The 20,054-nt window shown below is 36.4% G+C and overlaps 2 long non-coding RNA genes across 4 annotated transcripts in view; one reads left to right on the forward strand and one right to left on the reverse strand.

Moving 5' to 3' along the window:
• LOC140613892 (uncharacterized) overlaps positions 1-20,054 on the reverse strand; it is a 195,920-nt gene that overhangs the window by 35,156 nt on the left and 140,710 nt on the right. The window contains exons 12-13 of one of the 3 annotated variants that reach the window (XR_012014799.1): positions 8,693-8,820; positions 224-303 (exon numbers count right to left, since the gene is read on the reverse strand). This is a non-coding gene — a long non-coding RNA (uncharacterized lncRNA). Of the gene's footprint in view, positions 1-223; positions 304-8,692; positions 8,821-12,819; positions 15,737-16,165; positions 16,195-20,054 lie in introns of those variants that run through there. The other 2 variants (XR_012014798.1, XR_012014794.1) reach the window with 2 other exon arrangements.
• The window catches only part of LOC140613894 (uncharacterized), a 31,211-nt gene that overhangs the window by 8,869 nt on the left and 2,288 nt on the right, over positions 1-20,054 (forward strand). The window contains exon 2 of the long non-coding RNA XR_012014800.1: positions 44-124. This is a non-coding gene — a long non-coding RNA (uncharacterized lncRNA). The remainder of the gene's footprint in view (positions 1-43; positions 125-20,054) is intronic.

Raw genomic sequence — 20,054 nt, forward strand, 5'->3', positions numbered from 1 at the left:
TATATCTATAAAGGTTCTATTTCTAATTAAGCTGCATTCACAGGTTCCAGGACTTAGGACTTCAAGTTATCTTTTTGAGGACATCATTCAATCCATAAGCTCAATCACAAAGACATATTTCAATGTAAGTGACATCTATTGTAGTAGATATTTGTCATTCTTTCTAGTGACCAAACATGTCTGAAAATTTTCCTGCTATTTAGGGTATTTTCCTAAAACTCACCATAAAAGTCCAATGTCCGTTTTCCCAGCCTCCTTTACAGTATGGATAAAGGCATTTAATTTCTGTCATCAGAGGCATCCCTGCCAAATGCAGAGTTGGGAGTTAGGGGTACAAAGAAACACACTGTGTGAAGAATCTATTTTGCCAAAGGAGGGAACTGGGACATCCAATTTCCAGAGGGAGGAGTATCAAAGTTAAGCTACTGTCAACTATAAACCTACAGTGGGTATATCCAAAGACAGCAGCTGAGGTTATCTTCAGCAGACCAAGTATGTGGTAGGATATGGGGCCCAGATCCTAGATATGTGGCTTCTGGCCAGCCCAGAGATTCAATAGTTTTATAATATTCTTTGGAAACTTTCTCCTTAATCTGTTGAAGTTGGTATGTATTATCTGCAATTAAACCCCTAACTTACACAGAAATCCAACTTGAGTTTGCTTAGATACAAGAAGAAAGAAGGTGAAAAAAGTAAATTTATTGGTTCTAATCTCTGTAAAGCCTTAGGAGTAGAGTCAGACTCTCATATGCAAAATGCTTTCAGGACTTATTTATTTCATCCCACCTCTTATCTCTGCTTTTCTCTGTGTCAAAATTCACTCTTTCTGGATGATTACCCTCACTAGCACCAGGACCACCAGCAGCCCTTACACTCACATGCTGGATTTTGAGCGCAAAGAGAAAAGTTTCTCTTTGCTAAGACGAGCTTTACAGATCTAAGCAAAGTCCTTTGATTACCCAACTTGAGTTACATGCCTTTTCCATGGATAAATCAGTTTGGTCAGGAAATTAAGTTACTATGCATTCATTCCAATTATTGTAGCCAGGGAAGCAGGTTATCCAAATCCCTTTAAGAGCACATGCCAAACCAGAGAATGGGAAGAAAGGAGCAGATTCTCCACTGAGTTTGAAAATGGGGAGAGAGAGTAGATAGCATAAATATGTCCCTTGAAAAATCATTATGAGTCTATCTGTTACACAGTTTGCATCTACCATAAGTATTTTCAGTGCTTACTCATAAAGTTTTATCAATGTTTACAAATAATAACAAGCACTACCTCTTTAGGACTTGATTATAGTTAAATAAGCCATTCCACACATTATAGGATATAAACTTCATCTATACATAAATATTTCTGTTATATACTGCTATATTCCCAGTGTCATAGGGATGCAGCAAATAGAATATAGGGATATAACAACATTTTTTAAATAATCAAATAAATGATATTCTGACTCAAGGAATGAATCTAGGGCATGGTATTAGAGTAACCAAGAGGTAGCATGAATTTGTAAAATATATTTGTGACTCTTCAGTAGATCTATATTTTACTTCATTTCATATTGAGAGACAATCTAGTGTTAAAACAAACTTGAATTAGACTAATTCTACCTCTTACTAGTCATGTGAATTTAAATAAGCTATTTAAATTCTCTGTGATCCAAGTTCTTTACCTATACAAAGAGGATAATACTAGGACCTATGCCAAGGGATTTATTTATTTATTTATTTATTTATTTATTTATTTACACAGAGAAAGAGAGAGAGAGAGGCAGAGACACAGGCAGAGGGAGAAGCAGGCTCCATGCAGGGAGCCTGATGTGGGACTCGATCCCAGGTCTTCAGGATCATGCCCTGGGCTGAAGACGGCGCTAAACCGCTGAGCCACCGGGGCTGCCCACAAGGGATCTTTCTAACAATTAAGTGGCACCTAAATAAATGTTGTCTTTTGTTATTATAGTCACCAGAACCTAGTGCCTACAAGGTATTTTTACAATCTTAATCCCATAATCACACCAATATGCCTCTGCCTGCATATTGCCAATGCTCTTGCTTTGTTTCAGCACATTACCATCTCTTGAAAGAAACTTAAGTCTTGGGACATCTGGGTGGCTCAGTTGGTTAAGCATCCAACTCTTGATTTCGGCTCAGGTCGTCAGATCTCATGGGTTGTGTAATCAAGCCTCGCATTGAGCTCCACGCTCAGCGGGGAGTCTAGTTGAGATTCTCTCTCTCCCTTTTCCTCTGCCCCCTACCCCACTCATGCACATGCTCGCTCTCTCCCTCCCTCTAGAAATAAATACATCTTTGGGGAAAAAACCTTAAGTTTAGAACAAAAAAGGTAAATCTTAAATAAACAAAAACAAAGAAATTATTATTTTTTAACCTCTATTCATCCTTGGGGTTCAAAGCAGGAAACAGTCAAAGGACTTCTTGAATAAAGAACTAATTATCTTACTATTGTCATTTCCTTCCTTATAGCTTTAATCTATTGATTCTCAGAGCTCTCATTGCAGTGGAAGGTGGAAGGTTATTGGAAATTGAAAAAATATTTATTGAGGAAAAAAATAAGTATAGCCTTCCATTTCCCATTCCTTAAGTGAAAAGTAGTAATACACAATCTCAGAATGGAATCGCTCAAATTATTTCTATAGAACCAAGTATACAGGTATAATTAGCCTATGTATACTCATCATGTATTACTTTTTCTGTTAATTAGAGTACAGCTCTTGCCAAACTAATGTGTCCTCATTTCTAGAGAACTAACAATGAATGAAGAGGTTGATTACTAGTCTCAGATTTGAAGATATGAGGTGACCCATTCAGTGAGCTTTCTGAAGTCAACAAAAATAATCCCTAGGTAGACTTATTCCCCGCCCCCGCCCCCCCATATTGCTTTGAGGGAAGAAAATGAACAAAAAATAAAACAGTCCTAGAATTCCTGCCCAGAACTTTTTTTCTGAAAAAGAAACAAGTTGGTAGGGATGCCTGGGTAGCTCAGTGGTTGAGCGTCTGCCTTTGGCTCAGGGCGTGATCCTGGTCCCAGGATTGAGTCCCATATCAAGCTCCCTGGGAGGAGCCTGCCTCTCCCTCGGTCTATGTCTCTGCCTCTCTCTCTCTGTGTGTCTCTCATGAATAAATAAAGAAAATCTTAAAAAAAAAAAAAAGAAACAGGTTGGTAAACCTAGGTATATTTGTGTAAGAAACATACAGAAAATGTGTAATTAGTTCATAATTTTGTATTTAGCCTGTTTGTAATATTTCCCATCTGAAGGATATACAAAAAGTACTTACAGGGCTAGAGATTTGTTCGAGTTGTTTTTTTTTGGACTATCATTTTAGAAATCTAAAAAGGGCTGTAGGGTTCATCTTAGAATGGTACCATCTGTTCTTATTATCATTTCTCTCTACCAAAGACTATATTGTTTCATATGAAAGTATAATCTTGTCAGAAAATGAGTTATAAAATGTTAATTTCTGATCTACTTCCCATCTTATTATGTAATTCTATCTCTAAGCCAAATATATAACTAACAAATGACTTCACAAAATAAAAACATTGCCTTGTCAAATCACTGTTTTATGGGCATTAAAAAGAAAAGCAGATTGCATTTGTTTTGTTGAATATTTTTTACCAGTAATAATTCTATATACTTCCTGAGAAAGATGAAAAACATATTTATCTACCCCCCCCATCATCTGAGTATGTACTTACTTCTTCTTATTGCAACGTCTTCAAGTTCATAATCATAAAATAATTTTCATTCTTGTTTTGAGAGACTGTAATTCTACCATCTGGGAAAAGTTGTTCATTCATCCATCTATTTTCTCATTTATCCAGCAATATGATTTTTATCACCAGTGATACTATATACCAGGTATAAACATGTTCACTGATGAGCAAATATACCCTGTGCCCTGCCCTCACAGATATCCATATGCCTGGCCTATCCTTGCCATTAGTTCTCGACTCCAGTGATATTTCTTCAAAGACACCTCATTGGTTACTACATCAAAGTTAGTACATTAGTAGTCTCTCATATTAATCCTGCTTTATTGATTTCACCAAGCAAATCACCATCAGAATGTGCAATGCTTATTCCTTTGTGTAGACACTATTCATGTCCCTGATAAGTTCCATGAGAGCAAGTGTCCTGCCCTATCTTATTCATTGCTGGGTCACTGATATCTTAAAGGAAAACTGGCATTTGATGTAAACAATAAGTACTTAGTGAATAAATGAAAAAAAAATTCTAGTTGCAGAAATAAGTATTGCATGATAACACACACATATACATAAGCTCAGCTGTGCTACATGTTACAAAAGAGCACAGTCTTGTGTGTGTGTGTGTGTGTGTGGTCCACAGGAAGGTCTGATCTTTCTTATCTCACCCTGATGAAGGCTATCCTAGTAAGGTCATGACTGAGCTCAGGGCTTCAGGTCAGTTAAATTCAACTAGGTGAAGAGGGCAACATACATGTCTTCAAGCTTGGAGAATGTACAAAGACCCTGCAATGGGGATTTAAAAGAGATGACCAGTGTAGCTGGAATAAGCAGGAACTGAAAGACTGAAATAACAAGCTCAGTGGCTTTTCACTTTTTGTGATCATGACCCACAGTAAGAAGCCCATTTTACAGCATGAATCAGTGCACATACACACACCTACATACATATATAGATATAAAAAATGAAAAGTTATTATTCGTTAAATAATTTTATGACTCAGTAATGTGTCACATGCCTATTTTGAAAAATACTGGACTAGACTAGCCATATGAAGCACTCTCTTTTATCCTAAGAGGCTAAGAACTTGTTGAGACGGGCAATTTTATTTTTTTTAAAGACTTTATTTATTTATTCATGAGAGACAGAAAGAGAGAGAGAGAGAGAGAGAGAGGCAGAGACACAGGCAGAGAGAGAAGCAGGCTCCATGCAGGGGGCCTGATGTGAGACTCAATCCGGGACTCCAGGATCACGCCCTGGGCCGAAGGCAGGCACTCAACCACTGAGCCACCCAGGGATCCTCAGAGACATGAAATTTTAAAAGACTGTTTTATTACAGTATGGAAATAAGATCAGTGTAGGAGATAGGTCTCTGGAGAATGGTCAACACTTCACACAAAAACTAATGGCAACAGAGATCAGGAAATAGGGTAAAAGGAGAATAACAGAACAAATCTGGTAAATATTTAAGAGGTAAAAATCAGCTCGACTTGGTCATGCACTGTATATGAAGAAGGGAGGGCATTAACGACAACTCATAGACTTCCATCCTGCACAACTGTATAGATGATGGTGCCATTCAGTAAAGTTGGAAACTCTGGAAGAAGACCAAATTTAATGGGCGAAAAAATATGTTCTGCATTTCCTGTGGTGAGTTTGAGGTGTCTTTGAGACATCAATGTGGTGATTTTGGAAAAGAAAAAAAACAGCTGGGTATATGGGTCTACAGTTCAAAAGCAAAGTCTCGACTAGAGATATCTAGACTTTGGAGTTATCTAAAATTGAAATCACAAATATGGATGATATCACATGGAGAAGTGAGTCAGGAGAGGACAGAACCAAGGACAGAGTCTTATGAAATCTCAACATTTAAAATTTAAATGCTAAGTGGAAGAAGATGAGCTTGTAAAGGAGAATGAGGAGTGACTACACAGATAAGGGGAGTGGAGAATATAATGCCATGGAAAGCAAGAAAAGAACTTGATTTCAAGAGAATGTTTAATTTCTATTTTTATTATACTGAGAACTTCTACTCTGGCTACTTATTTTTTTTAATTTTTTTAATTTATTTACCATAGTCACAGAGAGAGAGAGAGAGAGAGAGAGAGAGAGAGGCAGAGACACAGGCAGAGGGAGAAGCAGGCTACATGCACCGGGAGCCCGACATGGGATTCGATCCCGGGTCTCCAGGATCGCGCCCTGGACCAAAGGCAGGCGCCAAACCGCTGCACCACCCAGGGATCCCCTGGCTACTTATTTTATATGGTTTTTAATATTATTATTTTGCTAAGGGCATGAGAGTTAGTATCCACATATATCCTACATTATATATCCATATATCCTTACATTTTTCCTATCGCATCCTTTATAAATTCACTCCCTTTCTTATCCTACTTATATAGCATGCTCCATCATTATGACCATTCTTTTGTCAATCTCTTTAATTTTCCTGCTTCTCTTTCTGCAACACCTTCCTAAGAAACGTTCAATCATGGAAAAATCTGTTTCACTTCTTTACCCCTAGTTAAAGCAAAAACCATTTAGATCATTACCTTTATAAGTTCCTGGATGTTATTAATATTTATTATGTTAAAATATTAATTACTAATATCTAACATATTAGTATCTATTGACCTACTGCTAAATAGCAATTCTTCCTTTTGCTTCATTCAAGTATTTATCCATTTTTCAACAAAAACCATGTTCAACCTTCAACAGTTACGTGTATGGTGGGCCACTTGTCCTTCTCAATCTCAGGAAGTGATTCCACTTCTTGAGTTAGAGGGAAAACAACAACAAATTATGAATTTATTTGAAAAGAAAACTGTTCAACCTCTCATCCTCAATTCTGCAAGCAATTCCTAGAGATAGCCTAAGAGTCGAAAGTGTGGGCTTTGGATCCAGACACCTGTTGACCTTTGGAAAATTATTTTAACTTTCTATGCCTCAGCTTCCTTAATTGTGAAATAGACACATTCCTAATATCTAACCTAAAAAGAAATTCTACTAGTGTCTAGATTGTATTCTTTGCGGTGGTTCTCAAACTTGGGCAAGTACCAGAATCACCCAGGCTTGCTATAACACAAGGGGACCCCCATTCCCAGAGTTTCTGATTCAGTAGACATAAGATTGAGCCCCAGAATTTGCATTTCTAACAATTTCCTAGGCATGCTGATTTTGCAGCACAGAATCAAGAACCACAGTTTCAGAACCACTGACCTAGTAAATGAGAAACACTTAGAAATATGGTTGGCATATCATCAGCACTCAAAAACTTTTTGTCATTTAGCTGTATCATTCCCTCCCTTTATCATGAGACAGTGGCAAGAGTCTCTACCCTTCATATTGCTGACCTCTCAGCCTGTTCGCTAGGACCAATAACTTCCTGCCTTCTCAGATAATTTGATCAATTATTTACTCAATGTCCTTTCTGTTCATCCTCTTTCTCTCTGCATACTTCTTTGAATTAACAAAATAGAATCTAAGTGTTTTTCTTCTGCATTAAAAGAAAATCAATGTCAATACTTTGGCCCCTTTTAACAACTATTCTAACACTCTTTCCCTTGCTGAGCCTAACAGTTTAAGAATTGTTTTCACTCATTTTCTCAACTCATACTAACTCCCCAGCCAATTGCTTTCTGGCTTATTTCCACACTGTTCCATGATATTGCTCAAAAAAATATCAGCACTAACTTCACTATTAGCTAAGGGCAGTAGGTATTTATCTACTGTAGAAGTGATTGATATTTCTGACCACTCCCTTCTTCCTGAAACCTCCTCTTCTTTTTTCATCTTAAATCCACACTTCCCTGGATTTTCTCCAATGGCTCAGCCACTTTTCCATCTTTTTCAGGAGTTTTTCTTTTTTGTGCTTTTAGATCCTGGTTTGGGTTTTGTATATTTGTTTAATTTAAATCTTATCCAGAGACTTTTTTCTCTTCTGATTCTTCATGAACTCTCCCTGAGCAAACTCTGTTGAGGAAGTAATACTGATCTGAAGGTATAATTCATTATACAAAAAAGGAAAGTATATCAGAGAGAGTGAGCAGAAATAAAATATCTGAAGTCAGTGTATTTAAAGGAATAAATATCTTGTCAAGATCTTATGGAGAAACAGAGAAATATAGAATTTATATTATTCTGGCCATAAAAAAGAGATGAGACTAGAAGTTGAGGTTTGCAAGCAGGACTCCCCTGTATATTCGTATCCTTAATTCTCTTTGAAATGGAGACTATACTTTACACTAGTAGCCTATAACAGACAAAAAAAAAAAAAAAGCACCCCACATCAATGAAATAAACAACTCTGAGAGGTAAAGAAGCTCAAGGTATAATTAGCTCAACCTTGGGAAAAGGCCTCAGGAAGAATAGTTTAGATTGTGTAAAAATTAGTTAAATTGACTCAGAACACTGGGAGCTTGCAGAGACTGCATATCAATTATTTCTCACAAAATTTATTTTTAACCAGTGACAATAAATTGTATAGTTGCACACTGATGTTACCTCAGAATAACATCTCATATTCTCCTAGTAAGTATTACCACATCAGAGAAATCTGTGACTCGAAAATAACACAGTTCATTAGCTGGGTGATAGCCATAATAGGTTCTACTGCTTTGTTTCCTTTACCTCAGAAGGGTCCCTTAGCTTACTCACAGCACAGATCCTGCATGGTTCCAGATATGCACATCTAACTGACCATTAGAAAATTCTGCTTGAATGTTTCAGGCACTTCAAACTCCATATTTATAAAACTGAACTCACCATCTTTTCCTACACCTGCTTTTCTACTATTGTTTTCTGAGTGAATGGAAGCTTCCTCAAGCCAGTTGCCAGTGATCAAAAGAGATATATGATTTTTCTCCTTCCTTCCCCCTCAGACTGTTCATTTGTCATTATCACGTTCTATTGAGTTTATCTCCTATATATTTCTTAAGTCAACCCAGCCATAATCTCCAACTTACTTGTTCAGGCCATTCTCATTCTTCATGTAATAGCAGAGAATATGTCAGTTGATGCTGTCTGCTGTGGGCTGACCTAATCCTCACTGGCCCTTCAGAATGCCCAAGCTCTTTCTTATAGATAGTAATACCTGTCAAAGAATTTCAGAGAGCAAAGATTAACTCCTCCCTCATTATCTGCTATTAATCTTTAGTCAGGCCAAATTCTGACAAAACTATAGACATTTAAAAGATACGTAGTCTTTGGTAAAATTTAACCACTGCCTCTAGTTACCATAATGCAATCAGAAATATTCCTAAACCAATGCTTGGTTTGTAGGATCAATCAGAATTCAAACCTCAGGTATCATCCTTAAGGAATGATATACTGAGGTAAAGTTTTATATCCTGTTCAGGTAACATTTGGTAATGTCTAAAGTACTTTAGTCATTCTACATGTCTTGACAATCTTTCAGTACTAATAATCTCTTTCTTTCTCTACATCATGCTAATTAGTAGACCTTTGGTTACATCAATAAACACTATATTTCTAACACTCACTATGTTACTTAGCAAAGAATTGGTTGTTGAGAGCCATAGGATTAGAGAAGTGCTTTTGGTAGGTGGCTGTGGCCTTTTCTGATAGATTGTGAGCTGATATCCTTTTGACTGTGCACCCTCAGTGGTGTGTTGGTAATCAAGCCCAAAAATAGAGCCTCAACTAACTGGTATATATATATATATCACATCGTATCAGCTATCCTAAAATGTTTTAAAGTAATTTTTACATATTGTAACCTGATGTTTCCAGTCTTTTGCCTCTCTACAACCTTGAAATATTTCTTAAAATGAAACTATGATCATACTTACTTCTTAAAATTTTTCAGTGGCTTCCCATTATTCTTATGATAAATAAAAATGTCCTGACACAGCCTCACCTGACACCTATCATCATCTTTCTCTTCCTCACCTTCATCCTTTGTGATTCAACAATGCTGAACATCTCTTAAAAATACCGTAATTTCATCCAACTTTAGGACTTACCATATAGTCTTCCATTTACCTGGGAAACTCTTCCCAGTTCCCTCACCTGGCCAAATTGTTCACTTACCTCAATCACTCCAGCCACAATGGAGGCTGGTCACAATGCTGGGTTGGGTCTCTGGGCCTCATAGAAGCATTTGTAAAATCATTTTTACTTCTAACGGCTCAAGAAAAAATCCCCTTTCAAATAGCTAGTCCCAGGTTGTGTGTCCGGTCTCTCTGTTTCCTTAGGGTGGCTGATTTACCCAATGGCCATCAGGGTTGTTCAGGTTACCAACTGAGTACACCACTCCCCAACTGCAGAAGGAGAACATTGTCATGTTTTATGTGTACTGAAAAGAGAAGTAATGTCACTTAAGAATTATGTCAGTTATTCTCATATGCCATAAAAAATATAGATGCCATATTTTTGCCAAATTCCTGAAACAATTTTTCTTTTCCTTACTTATGGAAAATCTGGCACTAGTAGAAAAAATAAAGTTGATCAAATGGGGCCCACACTTGGGTGGCAGGCCAGAAAAACAGCAGAGGAGGCAAGTTTAGAAACACAAAAGGTAGAGACACAGGAAAACACACAAAAAATCATCAGCATGCACAGGTTAAATTTATCCTGAATACAATGATGCTTAAATTTTGGAGTCTTTCTATCTCTGATCACCAAGGATACAGGGACTTGTGGAAGACTCTAGGTAGGGAGGGAAATCTAGGAAGCCATCAGGATACATCTCTGGTAAATTACCTTGAAAGAGCTCAGATGAAATGTAATTGAATCTCCAAAGCTCCAGCAATGGTTCATTTTACACTTTTGCTCTTTTCACCTCATATTTGGTCAGTTTCAGGCTTCAGAGAACTTGGATCTGCCCTAAACATAGGTAACGACCACATTTCTACAGACAGAAAACTAAAGAAGTTTCATTTCACTTACATGGAGCTCCCATTGCTAATATTTTCATTTCAAGCTTAGAGCTCATGGTCTGGGTATATTGGCTTTCTCCACTAATTCACTGGTATTTCTTTTCAAAAATTAATAGTAAAATGAAAATAATCTGTAAACTTATTTGACCTGGTCGAGTTTCCTTTTTTCCTTACAATCAGTCCTACCAATGTCATTTTAGAAAAAAATGTAATTATTTTCACCTTTTATTCATATAATAGATGAGATGTGAAATGAGCTTCATGGATAATAAACACCTCAATGGCTACTAAGTTTTACAGTGTATAAACAAGCATGGAGTTGCTGCTACACAAAATTAACAATAAAATTTTACTGTGGATACTGGATATAAAGACAATGAAGTATCCTGAATTAAGGAAGGCCATTAGTTTTATAATGAAATACGAACATCATATGCATTTATGTACCTGTGAACAAAAGAGGAAATGAGTTTATTCCAATGCACAATTAGAACTAAATACCAAATTTTTATTTTAAATTATCAATTTAAAATCAAAATTATCTCTTGGGAAAACCAAAAAAAAGGCATCATAATTATAACAAAAGGTGTTATAGTTTTATGAAATATTTTGTGGAATTCATAAACACAGATGTCATTGTATTTTCCAAGTTCTGAAAAACACAAATAGAGGCTCATGAACTTCAAAAGAAATATAGGCAAGGATCAGCTGTAATTTTGCACATTTTAAAAAAGAAATGTGCTTATTTTAAAATAAAAATAATCTTAAACAAGAAATGACCTAACTAAAAGAAAAAAAAAGAATTTTAAAGTGTTTTACCAGAGAGTAATTTACTTCAACAGGAAAATAAACTTGAACTCTCCAAAGAGAGCAACAAGGGACTATAGAATTATCAAAAATAAATGACATTTGGGGCATAAAAACAATACATATTAGCATTCATTTTCCTTGGACTACATGACCACATTCTTCTTAAATATTAAGAGGTTAATATTAATTTCCAGAAAATGGAAGCAAAATGCAAATATCATTCCAGAAAATGGAAGCAAAATACATATATCATTTCCAGTGTTTTAATTGTGGTGGATGTGTTTGCTGAAAGTAGTGAAGAATGTAATTATTTCTCAGTAGTATTATAGACAATCTGCGTTGCACATCACTGGGATAGTCTATCTCAGTAAGAAATTTAAAAATGCATTAATGGGATCCCTGGGTGGCGCAGCGGTTTGGCGCCTGCCTTTGGCCCAGGGCGCGATCCTGGAGACCTGGGATCGAATCCCACGTCGGGCTCCCGGTGCATGGAGCCTGCTTCTCCCTCTGCCTGTGTCTCTGCCTCTCTCTCTCTCTCTCTCTGTGTGACTATCATAAATAAAGAAAAAAAAATTAAAAATTAAAAAAAAATAAAAATAAAAATGCATTAACTTAAAGGTATCATATAGCATCTTCATATTGCCTGAAGCCTTTCACTTTGGTTCTCTCAATTCTCTTTTTTTTTTTTTTTTAATTTATTTATTTTTTATTTTATTTTATTTTTTTTTATTTTTTATTTTTTTATTGGTGTTCAATTTACTAACATACAGAATAACACCCAGTGCCCGTCACCCATTCACTCCCACCCCCCGCCCTCCTCCCCTTCTACCACCCCTAGTTCGTTTCCCAGAGTTAGCAGTCTTTACGTTCTGTCTCCCTTTCTGATATTTCCCACACATTTCTTCCCCCTTCCCTTCTTTTCCCTTTCACTATTATTTATATTCCCCAAATGAATGAGAACATATAATGTTTGTCCTTCTCCGACTGACTTACTTCACTCAGCATAATACCCTCCAGTTCCATCCACGTTGAAGCAAATGGTGGGTATTTGTCATTTCTAATAGCTGAGTAATATTCCATTGTATACATAAACCACATCTTCTTTATCCATTCATCTTTCGTTGGACACCGAGGCTCCTTCCACAGTTTGGCTATCGTGGCCATTGCTGCTAGAAACATCGGGGTGCAGGTGTCCCGGCGTTTCATTGCATTTGTATCTTTGGGGTAAATCCCCAACAGTGCAATTGCTGGGTCGTAGGGCAGGTATATTTTTAACTGTTTGAGGAACCTCCACACAGTTTTCCAGAGTGGCTGCATCAGTTCACATTCCCACCAACAGTGTAAGAGGGTTCCCTCTCAATTCTCATTTTATAAGAAAACTTATAAAATGGGTATACTGTTTGTGGATACATCACAAGATGTAACTAATCCTCATTCAGTTGTCTAATTAATAATTGAATTATAGTTTTTCTGGAAAAAGTTCTCACATTGCTCACATCCATCTGAATAGCACACAACCTGGTACACAGCTCCAGAGTATTGAGTTTGAAATATACACCAGGAAATGATTATGTAGTAGTATCTAATACTCAGTTTTGAAATGACATATCACTGAAAATCATTTTAATACCTGTTTAAACTTATGAAATCTATCATGTTCCTTAAGCAATCTGTGTCACCAACTTGATAGTACATCAAAGTCAGGAAAAAAAACAGCTTCTAAGTTTGGGTCTTTTTTTAAAAAAAGATCTTCCCTGCCCCATATTACCTCTTAAAATTCTTCTGCTTTCTTTTAGTGTTTTCTATTTGTTAGAGGCAGGTGGGTAAAAAGGAGCTCCATCCTGATTTCAAAATAAGAGCATTCACTTATTTTATTCATCAGAGTAACACAGTTATTTCTCCTTCTTACTTTCACTGAAAGCAGAGCTTATCTGGCTTACGTAAATGCAATAAACAGCTGCTGCTACATTTTTACCCACTTAACCAAATGCCCACCCTTCCCAAAGGAAACTGAAGACATTAAAGGGGAGTCAAAGTTTCCTTTTCATACTTTATTATAACATTGGCCAGTTCCACAAACTAATCCTACAACATTTTTAAATAAACTTATTTTAGAACAGCTTTTAATTTACAAAACGGTTTCTAGGTGCAGATAGTGCATTCAATTTTCCCTATCTCACACTGCATTACATTATATTACAAACAATACATTAAAATTAATGAACCAATACTGATACTCCATCATTTACAAAACTCATACTTTCAACAGATTTTGTTAGGGTTTGGTTTTTGTTTGTTTTGTTTTTGTTCTGACCTACTGTCCTTTTTCTTTTTCAGGATCCCATCCAGGGTACCACATTACTTTTAGCCATCAAGTCTCTTTTTGGCTCCTCTCTTGGCTGTGACAGCTTCTCAGACTGTTCTTGTTTTGGTGACTTTGACAGTTTTGAAAAAGTATTAGTCAGATGTTTTCCAAGTGTGCTTCAGTTGGGATTTGTCTGATTTTTTTTTTAATTAGAGGTTATATGTTTTGGGGAGGAAGATCATAGGGGTAACGTGCCATTTTTATCACACCATATCACAGCTCCATCCTATCAGTACTACTTGCTACACTATAGGCCTTGATTATCCGGCTGAGGCCCTACATTACTTTTGCTTTTGTGGTTTTCCATTCTTGGTCCTGTCAGTAGTGTTAATAACAGCAAAATCAAAACTGGTCAGTTAGCTTTGTTCTATTCTTTGAAATCTTAAACTCAACTAGTGGTTTTTCAAATATTTGAAGTAATATTCAAAAAAAATTTTTGCACCAAAATCCTTTATATAAACTAACACTTGGACATTTAAGAATTCTCAGGATCGGGGATCCCTGGGTGGCGCAGTGGTTTAGCGCCTGCCTTTGACCCAGGGCGCGATCCTGGAGACCTGGGATCGAATCCCACGTCGGGCTCCCAGTGCATGGAGACTGCTTCTCCCTCTCCCTATGTCTCTGCCTCTCTCTCTCTCTCTCTGTGTGACTATCATAAATAAAAAAATAAAAATAAAAAAAAAGAATTCTCAGGATCATCTTCACTGATCTTTTCCTAATTTCCTCTATTTGTTTATACATATACATATTTTCTTCTCTATGGAAAAAAATGAGTAGAAACATACAACTAAATTTCCAATTGCATTAAAGTGGTGATTGTTTAAATAAAAAGTTCTACATGGTAACAGAAATTTTTTAAGTTTTTTTTTTAAGATTTTATTTATTTATTTGACAGAGAGAGAGAGAGAGAGAGAAAGAGCGTGCACAGCAGTGGGAGTGGGAGAAGCAGTCTCCCCACTGAGCAGGAAGCCTGATATGGGGCTCTATCTCAGGACCCTTGGATCACGACCTGAGCCAAAGGCAGACGCTTAACCAACTGAGCCACCCAGGCACCCTTTAAGTTTTAATTTCAGTTAGTTAATATACAGTGTTATAGTTGTCTCAGGCATACAATACACTGATTCAATAGTTCCATACAACACCTGTGCTCATAAGGACATGTGTACTCCTCAGTCCCCATTACAGATTTCCCCCATCCTCCTACTCACCAACCTTCTGGTAACCATGAGTTTGTTACTTACAATTAAAAATGGAAAGCAGAGTAATTTTAAGAAATATAGTAGTCATGGGGTAGAAAATAACATCTTTTAAGACCTATTTCAGAATCAATAAACACAGCAATTACAAGCTTGATCATTTAAATGTTAAAAACTACTGGACAACCAAAATAAAATTTCTATAAAGAGAGTTAAAAAGGAAATGACAGAGTGGGAAAAATATTTGCATCATGTGTAAAAATATTAGTAATCATAATTTCCCCCACCCTCCTCTTAAGTTTTGCTGAAATAATTTAGGACTTTTAGTTTCAGTGTATTCCTTGTGGTATGTCTCTTCTGTCTCAATCTTTATTTATATCTTAACCATGACATTCACAGTCATTCTATCACTTTCCATTTAGAATTAACTATACATGTTACAAGATTGATCATTCACCACAGTTTCCTTTCTACTTCACCTTATCAGAGGTCTCTGTTCTGACTCATTTGTCTTGTACAGCCTTTTCTCCAATATTTTACTTAGATATGATGCATGGTGATATATTTTCAGAATTCTCTCATAGCCTCAACTATCTTTTTTTCCCACTATGATAGGTAAATAAAATCTTGAAAGTATATAGGAAGGATCTTTACATTGCAATTCTTCTCTCTTAGTGGTCTAATTCCACCACCTTCCAACTTGATAAGTCCAAAGCCAGAAGTCACACTTTTGTGAATCTATTTCATAAAAACAAAAACAACATAACATGAATACACGTGTATGTTTCTTGTGAAATTTTTAATGAAGGCAGGAAAGAAGCTGAGGATAAAAGGTATACAAAGTGATAGAGGATTTGGTGAATAATTATGTAATTATTGTATATTTATACTATGAAATATTCAGAATTTTAAAAGAATAAATTAAGGGGCACCTGGGTGGCTCAGTCGGTTAAGTGTCAGATTCTTGATTTCCACTCAGGTCACGATCTCAGGATCGTGAAATGGAGCCCTGCATCAAGCTCTGCACTAAGTGTGGAGTCTGCTTGTTCCCCTCCCACCTTTTTACCCCTCCCTCCACTCACACTCTCTCAAATAAATAAAATCTTCCCGAGAGAGAGAGAGAGAGAGAGAGAGAGAAAGGAACAAATTAAGTTTTTACTGGCTCACCTGGAGATTTCAAATATGTGTGGATCAAACTGCAAAAGCCAAAGAAAGAGTACAACTTTATTTTTTTATAGCAATGACAAAAGTATCTGTTTATGACTGTGTGTTTTGTGATTAAATACTTAGATAAATATGAAGAAGAGTATAGAATACACACTAGGCTATTACTATTCTTTAGGTAGAGTAAGGGAAATTTGGATGAGAGAAGGAAGGATTTATTAACTAAAAAATGAATGAAGGTGTGATTATAAAAGTAGTATTTGTGGGAATCTCTGGGTGGCTCAGCAGTTAAGTGCCTGCCTTTGGCCCAGGGTGTGATCCTGGAGACCAGGATGGAGTCCCACATCAGGCTCCCTGCAAGGAGCCTGCTTCTCCCTCTGCCTGTATCTCTGCCTCTCTCTCTCTCTGTGTCTCTCATGAATAAATAAATAAAATCTTTTTTTAAAAAAGTAGTATTTGTGATATTATCATGTATGTGTAAATTTTCATGTATGTATATATGTCAGAATATAAATCTGTAAGTTCCTACATGGAATTTAAAAGAGCCACTAAAAGGTTCATGGTGGTTTTTCACAAGGTGTTGGGATTTCAGGTGATCTTTACTTTCTTCCTAATAATGGTATATTCTCTTTGGTACATAAAATGAGCTATGTATACCATCAAACTAGTACAATAAAGCTGTTTTCATTTTTGTTAAAAATAAAAGATAAAAAAGCATATCAAATTTTGAAGGCATCATATAGATGTGTGTGTGTGTGTGTGTGTATATATATATATATACACACACATATATATCCATGATTGTATTTGAATTATAGAAAAGCAACACCTGAGATAATTAAAAGTATAAAACTGAGTTAACATAATGGTCCATTCATTAGGAATATGGACAATTTGGAGACTAGAGCTATTACATAGCATCACACTTACAAATTTAGATATCCATTCCGTGCACAAGTATTTTCTTTTGCTATTTCATTAATCTACCCATTTACCCAAATATTGCTAATAGCTTCATTCCAACAATATTTTCCAACAGAAACATTTATCAAAACATTTTAATAAGAATATTTTGTTTGTAACATATTTCCTCTAAATATTCTAAAATTACCTTTTTCAAATAGCCCAGCTACATTTTGTATAGTCTAGAATTCTGTCATTAATTATAAATTCACAGACTGTTAATATTTGTGGTTTTGTAGATCTTTATTTTAATTTTCCAGAATACCGACTCTATAACATCTATAAATCTAACTCCACCATGATTTTTCTCTGGGTGACAATAATCTAGAATTGACAGATTTGTAGATAGTAGAATAGAAGAGCACTCAGTGTTGATGGACTAAAGTGAACATACAAAAAGTAATACGATATGAAGCAGAGAAGTAATGGGGAATGAGATCATAGAGGATCTTGCAGGTAATTTTCAGGACTTTGGCTTTTGCTTGATTGGAAAGAGAAGCCATCAACAATGTTTTGTGTAGCATGATCTGACAGGTTTTAAAGGATCACTACTATGCAGAGTAAAAACTCTAAGAGACAAAGACAGAAGCAGAAAGACTCTGAGGCTATGGCAATAATCCAAGTGAGAGGGAACGGTGGTTTACACCAGGGTGATAGCAGCAGAGAGAGCAAGAAGTGGTGGATTCTGAATATATTTTGAAAGGAGAGTTAAAAGAGATTCCTGACAGATTGAATCTGTGATGTGAGAAAAAGAAGTCTCTGATAAATACAAGATTTTTGGCTGACACCACTAACATGGGAAAACTATGAGGAAAGCAACTTTGTGGCAGGGAGTGGGGAATCAGAATTTTGGTTGGGACTTGCATTTGAGCCTTTTGAAATTCGTACACTAGTGTTTTTAATAACTGCAAGAATTCTTAGACACTCTGTTTAATGCTAGGTTGGAATTTAACTTAATACCTCAGAAATCACCTACAGAAATTTTCCAGGCAAATTCCAGTGGCCACTTGACAATTACTTCCCACTGCTCTTCTGCAGTGTCTACTAAACAACCACACTACACCCTATGGTTTCATGAGACACAAAGCTAGAAAATACTTCTCTCTTTCAATATTTTTCTAATTTTGTACAGTTGCCTACAGCAAAGTCTCCCTTTTATTATTATAATTAGGCATTATAGACATATTTCAGCATATTTTCAAATTATAGCAGTTACACAATGTCACATATGCAAGTTCTATCTCATCCTAATTTCTCTGGTCTCATCTCAGGTTTTATGAAGAGTGACCACCATAATCTGTTCTCTGAAAGATGTTTCCCTACATATAAATTCTCATTTTTCCTTTTGAAATGTTTTCTGGTTATTCCAAGAAGATATAGCCAGACTGCTGTTGAAGAAAATCAGCATTTTCTAAACAATCCTAGTAATAAAAAGAGTCCTGAAAACAAGATGGAAGATTCCCCTCATCCAGAATGAGTGCTTCTGTAGTGAGGGGGACAATTCTGGAGTCTACAGTCACTGAGGCCTTAGCCACCTTCTTCGCACAGTTTGGACGCTGTGCTCAACAAGGAGAGGTGACTGAGTCCCTTTCAAAAAGATCCATACATTTCAAGGGTAATCACTTTCAATAACCCCTAAGCTTGTTGGCAGATGAATTGACAAGAACAGTGAAAACTTTCAAACCAAAGAAAAACACTCATGAAAAACTTTGAGTACTTAGTTTGTAATTTATCATGGTTTAACACATATTCATTACAGAGTGTTGTTAATGTTTAGCAATGGAAAGAATACGGATAGTGCTATCGCTTAGTTTTTTCAAGATTTCTTTATTTGAGGGGCGTGGAAGTGGCAGAGGGAGAGAATCTTCAAGCAGACTTCCTGCTGGGCAGGGAACCAAACTTGGGGATTGATCACAACCCATGAGATCATGACCTGTGCCTGAGTGGAAACCAAGAGTTGGATGCTTAACCAACTGAGCCACCCAGGATCCCTGTACTATCACTTAAATTGATAGCTACCGTTTATTAAGCATTGAGAAATGCTTTTTTTTTTTTAATTTCATTTAATTTCAAAACTACTCTGTGAGGCAGAAGTTTTATTGTCATATTTAGAAAGAGAAGAAAGTAATGGTAGATCTGGGACCAAAGGTAGGTTTATCTGATTCCAAACCCAATACTCTTAAATACCACACAATGTTGTCTATTGTTTATCGAGCTGCTATCAATGACGTTTAATCCTAACAAGAACAGAGATTATGATTCCCATTTTACAAATTTGAAAACTCGACCTTGAAGAGGTTAAAAACTGAGAATAGTAAACTATAGAGCCAGGATTCAAACACAGGATGATCTGACCCCAGTATCTGTGTTCTTTTCACTATGTTGTGCTACTGAATATCAGCAGGATCCTCCAATATTTTAAGAGTTAATCTGTTCCTAAGAGAGGTAATAAAATCATAGCAAAAGCCACCCCTAGGAAGCAGAGTGGCTCCCAGTTCACAAGCTGGCTGCAACGCAAAGTATTGGTCGTATTAATACATCAAAATCAAACTGTAGGCTCCTATGGCAGCCAAGTCCTAATGACAGCAGCAAATGCATTGGGTTATACTAAGTTGGCACTATGAGCTATTTTAATCATGCAACAAGCTCCTCATGCTCTGACTGCTCATCAAGCAAGCAATATTCTGGCTTTAATTTGGCTTCCCATGTGGCTTTCTTATGGCAACACTAGTTCCTCTGGTCTCTATGAAAATTGTATTTCTCATTTTAATTAACTACTAGGCAACCAGGTAAACTGATCGATTTCCTTGTGAATTTGGTAACATAAGTCACCTAGAGTCAGTAACTGATTAGCCAACTTCTAAAGATCTACTCTAGTAATCTGCCCCTGAGCTACATACAGAGACTTCATATAGTAATGCCATCATGT

Source organism: Canis lupus, chromosome 22 (assembly GCF_048164855.1).
Source record: "Canis lupus baileyi chromosome 22, mCanLup2.hap1, whole genome shotgun sequence".
Lineage (NCBI taxonomy): Eukaryota > Metazoa > Chordata > Mammalia > Carnivora > Canidae > Canis > Canis lupus.